The following is a 6,060-nucleotide window of genomic DNA, read 5'->3' as shown; positions in this document are numbered from 1 at the left end:
CATGGCAAGGGTATTTGTGTTTGAGGAATTGTGTGGGCTATGAATGGAATTGTATGTAGTTGAAGGATAATGAGGTGGATTTCCCTTGTCAAAGGTAGAAGAATAATGAACATGAGATGGATTAGAGTTGGATATGAAATGTTGAGGATGGATTTGATATGCAGGTTGAATAGGAGGTAGAACTCCATATTGTCTTTGAAGATTGTCAACCATTTGATTAAGCAAATTCAAATCCATAGATGCTAGAGGAAGAGTGATGAAATATTTGATGATGGAATATGAACTTAGGACTATGAGCTTTGGACTTTGCATTGATTTGATTTGAATTTGATATTGATTTGATTGAATTTGATTGGATTTGATTTGATGTTGATTTGATATGATGTGATTGAATTAGGGTTTGATTTGATTTGATAAAAACCCTATCAGATTGCAAACAAGTGAATGCAAAATTTGAATTAAAGTCCAATGTTTATGAAAATGCTCCTATGATCAAAGTAGAATATTTGATGAAAAGTTGAATTAGAGGAAGACGAATGAAATTAGGAAGATGGATTATGAAGGCATATGTAAATGGATTAAATTAGAAATTGATTAGAAATGAATGAATTTGACAAGGAGTTGAATTAGAAGAATGATGATGTGGAGGATTGAATTATGAATGCATTATAAGATTGGCGGAGGAAATTGGATCTAGATGATGATGAAGCATGACTAGGATGAAGATTATGGAATTAGATTGAATGATGAGGAAATGATTTGGACAAATGGAGATGATTAAGACGTGGAGGAATGGTTTGAATGATGAAAACAAGAGATGTATGAGGGTGATGACTGTGATAGAAAGAGGAAGTGACGTGGAAGTGATGTGGACAACTTGACTAAGAGGACCTAAAACAAGACTTTTTTTTGTTGTTTTTGAAATTATTTTTGAATTTTTTTGGATTTTTGAAGTTTTATGATTTTTTTTGGATTTTATTTTTTATGATTTTTTTGGATTTTTAGGTTTAAGATGCAAAATATATACAATGAAATATGTACAAGGCAAGGGTGTTTCAAACACTCAAGAACGTCAAACACACCAAAAAACCTATAAGGTTTTGACTAGGATGTACAAGGATCGATATACCCAAGGTACGTGAGGCCCAAATCTGTAGATGAAAGAAAATACTGCCACACAGCCAGGGGGAGATGGTAACCCAAATCTCCTCCTTCACTTCCCAAAGGTATAAAGCTCTTTGGGGCTTAGCCAAAAGTGACAATATTTTGCTTCCAAGAGAGTTGTCTTTCGATTCACCTCCCGATTTTTATACTCTGCCAGAACGCTGGAGTTGAGGTCATCCCAAGGGGTGATGAAATCCCCAAGAAGGCCTCCTAAAAAAAGAAAAACAAGACCACTTATTTCTTGTGCACCCAAGATCACCCGAAGGCACGAGGGGAGAGAATACATAAGTGGCCTTGGGGTTTAAAAGACACGTGTTCATTCCCAATGAAACTTTAGGTTATGTAATCTACTTGAAGACACACGTGATTAAACCATACAATGTTCTTTCCAACTTGAAATCGTCATCAATGTAAATGAAGTGCGGATTCATCAACAAGAAATTAAATCAAGCGTTTACATAAGAAAAATGTTGAAAATGAAATCAATTTCCCTTAAGGCATTCAAGATTGTGTGAGTTCATTTTAAGCACCAATTCAAAATGTTTGCTAGTCTAAGCATACATGTCCATTCCCTTAGGGCATTCAAGATTGAATGTGATTGTTTGAGCGTGTAACCATGCATTCAAAGATGAGTGTTTAAGCATACAAGTTCATTCCCAAAACAAAATTAAAGCAAAAATTTGCAAGCAATATGATTAGTGATAAGATATCCCTGTAAAAACATAAGTTAGTGCACCAAAAATATAGAGCAAACATGAAACAACCCTGCAATGAAAAGGTTAGCACAAAGTTTGGCCTTTGATAGGAAAAATAGAGATATAAATAGCATCAAAATCTCACAAAACTAGAACCATGATGATGGTCTTGGAATCAGCTTTTTGACGATATTTTGTTTTTTGAAAATAGAGTTCGTATGCTCAAGTTATGAGCAAAAAACCAAACGCTGCTCCTTATGGCTTAGAGGGCATGTGGACTGTTGATGTAGTGCTGACATCAGCAACCTGCAAGGTTAAATTTGACGGTTAGGTGCACATCAAGAAAAAAAAAAAAAAATTTGATGTTTTTGGAAGAAAATAAAAGAAATCTTGGCAGTTTTATATAAAAAAGAGATCAATGTTATTTTTTCTTTTTCTTTAAAAGGAAATGAAAAGACAATGTTTTTTTTTTTTTTTTATATACCTTGCATTATTTTAAATGAAAAATATATATATATACTAAAAGGTAGGTGGAGTAGGGTTTAGGCATATGAGAGAAGCGAAGGATGAGGGTTTTGTAGGGAAGTGTGTATGTAGAGCGGGTGGCGTCGGGATCTCTGCCACGGCGGAGCTGTGAGAGGGAGTTGCTAGGTAGCGGAGGGAGTGAGGTTTGTTGCAGGTGGGCTGCAGGTTTTGCAGAGGAGAGTCGCAGTGGCAAGAAGAATAGAGTGCGTGGGGAGAAATGGTCGTGGGCCACGGAAGAGGGGAGAGGTAGTGGAGGGGTGATTATGGGATGGCAGAGGTGGAGATTGGTGTCGAGCTACAAAGTGTAGTGGTGGGAGAAGTTTTGGAGGCAGAGGATGAGTTTTGGGTCGAGCAGGGCTTCAAGCCAAGCGATGGAGAGTATTGGAGGAGGGTTAAGCAGTGAGCGGGGCGCAGGGAGCGGAGTGTTTGGTGGAGGACAGGGGTTTGAAGGTGCAGGGATGGTGGCATGGGTGGGCTGCAGGAAGCGGCCGCGGTTGGGGTTTCTGTCATGGCTAAGCAGGGCATGGTGGCGCGGTGGAGGGAGAAGAGGTGGGGGTTGCAGGGTAGCCGCAGGGGAGAACGGGTTGCAGGCCATGGGGGAGTGCTAAGGAGTGCCGAGAGAGGCCGAGGAGGCGGGAATGGGGAGCTCACAGATGGCCGCGCCACTCACGGGTGACGAGAAGGGGAGCGGGGGCGGCCGCGGCGGTTGCACCACTCGCAGGCGCCACCTGCGGGTGGCACCGCGGCCGTGCTGCAGCCAAACTATAATTTTTTTATTTTTATTTTTGGTTTTGGTTTTTTTATTTTTAAATTTTTTGATTTTTTTTTTTAATTTGAATATATATAAAAATGGTAACAAAACCCTCTCACCCTTTTTTTTAAAAATTAAACTAACCCCCCTTTTTTTTTCAAACCCACCAGGCGTGCCAAAATGTATTGCATAAAAATGTAACAAATGGAATGAACACTAAGCAACTAATGCATATTCCTACATGATTATGCAAACCTCAAAATATGCAAGATAAACATGTAAATAAGCATAACATGAAACCACAATGACTCAAACTACTAATGCAAACCTCATGAAATCATCAAATGGAGATGATTTCATCACTCATGGGATGTGGTTGCTCACAAATCTAGCAGCATAACAATGAGGTAGATAGTGCTTTTGAAAATGAGGAGAGGGCTCTCCTTTTATAGGAAAATGGATGCAATGGATGGCTAAGATTGAATGCAAGATGGATGGCTAGGATCTCTCAGGATCAATGAGGTGTCCATGAGGTGGAGGCCAAGTAGACTCCATGTGGATTAGGGTTTTGACCATTCAAAGGGGGGAAGATGCTCACACATGTGTGAGCAACCTTTGATGTGACATGTCAATGACAGGTGTAAGAGGTGTGTAAGATCATGTTTCCTCACACATGTGTGAGACACCTTTGAAAGTGATGGGTCAATGACATGTGTAAGAGGGTTGGAGGCTCAAGGTTTCTCACACATGTGTGAGACACCTTGGTTCACATGTGAAGGGGGACAAGGTTGTAAGAGATGTAAGAGTCACATGTCACATGTGACTAGGGTTTGCTAATCCTTTGATTAGTATTGTACAAATGATTAAGGATGTGATTAGAAGGGAAACTAGGATTAATTAATGGGAAAGTAGATTGACCTAGGTTAGAAGGATGGGTTAGGTTAGGGAAGTGAGGTTCGGTGAGGGTTAAAGTTAGGAGCCATGTGCTCAAATAGGATTAAATTTAATATTTAATTCCAAGAGGGATTAGGCAAGGATTAATTAAGTAAAAAAAGTACTTAATTAAAGGGGATGGGTTAGGATTTAAATAAACCTTAGTTTGTTTAAATCAAGAAAAGGTGAACATAATTAAATAAATGTAAAAATTTTTTAATTAAAGGTAAGGGAATTAAATAAATAATAAATATTTATTTAATTGGTCAAGACACATGATTTGGATAATTTTAGGTGTCTATAGTAATAAAACTAATTAAATCCCCAAAGCTCAAAATCACCCAAGACTAGGTTGACTTTCGTCAGTCTAGTCCAAAATAGGTCAACCTAAGTCAACCTAGTCCTAGAGATTAATTTTAGAGTGCCACATAAATAAGAGGTGGATACTAGAAGGAATAAGGTGGAAATAGGAAGAAGATAAGAGAAAAGGGGATCGAGCATAGGTACATCTATGGTACGAATAAGGCATTATGGAAAGGGTGCTAAAAGGTTTTAAAAGGAAAATGCATCCATTTTAAGATGGTATATAAAATCTTTACACATAACATTGTCTAGTTTAGTAATTAGGGGTGACCCCCTTACATAGTTTTTCCTTCCTACTTTGACAATGCTTTCAAAATTTACATGACGCAACGTCCTATACCATAACCAACTATTATAATTTCTAGTTACCATAAAAATATTGTTAGAAATATTGAGGTAAAAGAGGTTAGCTCTACTTTTCTTAATTGTAGCTAGTAGCTTGCCTATCTTATCAAATATTCTACAAGATCCTTTGTTTAACTCAAACTTATAAAGTTTTTCCATTGATTGAGCCACATTCAATAGGTTGTATTTTAATCATTCCACTAGATACACATCTTTACAAGTTGTGGATTCATTTAGAGCTATAGTACCCTTACCTATCACCATGCATGGCAAGTTCTTGCCAAACTTTACCATTTCTCCATTGTAGGCCTCGACCTCATGGAACTTGCTCCTGTCACCAAACATGTGGTGCACACAACCATTATCTATTATCCAGTTCTTATGGATACTGGTACTAGTTATCGAGGCTTTCTCTACCCTTTCTCCTATGATGGAAACAAAAGATACTTCATCCTCATCCTCATCATCGTCATTGGTTGAACCTTCATCAACCATACCTTCTTCAGCAATGTAGCATCACTTTTTCTCCTATCCTTTTGAGTTAGATCATCTTTTTTTGTTTCCTTTCCAAATTTTGTTCTCTCTCCAATTTTTGGTCTCTTTCCTGATAGGTTCATGACATATAGAAACATAATGTCCTATCTTTTTGTAGTTAAAGCATTTTAAAGGAAGATTACCCATCCCTTTTCTTTTGACCATTCTTTTTTGTGAAAAAAGACTCGATCTCTTCTTGTTCAACTTCTTTAGTGTACAGTCTCTCATGTTCTCTCCTATGTCTGGATGTGCTTACCTTTTCCCTCTTTGTTAGTATTGCAGCCAGTGCAACAGAGGCTTTGAATGCAGTTTCAACTTGGGAGGTTGATTGTTGTCAAAGTTTCTAAGTTCAAATGTAGTGGACTTTCCTATTAAGGTATCGAGTGATACCTCCATCTTGTCTATAGTTCTCATGTCTTGAATGGTTGACACTCTTATTACATATTTGGGTATGAGGGTTCTCAACAACTTTCTCACAGACTCATCTTATTGTATTACTCCTCCATATGCTCTAATGGATAGCATGATGTATTTTACTTGGTTTCCATAGGCTTTAATCTCTTTGCCTTCCTGCATCATTGTGTCATCAAACTTTCCACTTAGGATTTCAGATTTGACCCTTGTGACATGCTTATCACAACCATGTATCAGTTTTAGGTTCTCCCAGATCTCATATGCTATCTCTTGTTCCTCCATGTCTTTATACTTGGAGTAGGATATGGTGCTCACTAGAGATACCATTGTGGTCGT

At 38.0% G+C, this 6,060-nt stretch overlaps 1 long non-coding RNA gene across 1 annotated transcript; it reads right to left on the bottom strand.

Moving 5' to 3' along the window:
• Positions 1-1,943: 1,943 nt before the first annotated feature.
• On the bottom strand, positions 1,944-3,671 carry LOC149562310 (uncharacterized). Its single transcript, XR_016363910.1, has 2 exons — positions 3,464-3,671; positions 1,944-2,165 (listed from the first exon to the last, which is right to left on the bottom strand). It is a non-coding gene; the product is annotated as an uncharacterized LOC149562310 (long non-coding RNA).
• Positions 3,672-6,060: the final 2,389 nt, after the last annotated feature.

The sequence above is a fragment of the Cupressus sempervirens genome, chromosome 4 (genome assembly GCF_028749045.1).
Source record: "Cupressus sempervirens isolate cs-2001-9-10 chromosome 4, ASM2874904v1, whole genome shotgun sequence".
NCBI classification, from domain to species: Eukaryota; Viridiplantae; Streptophyta; class Pinopsida; order Cupressales; family Cupressaceae; genus Cupressus; species Cupressus sempervirens.
This window is presented reverse-complemented; position numbering and strand designations above follow the sequence as displayed.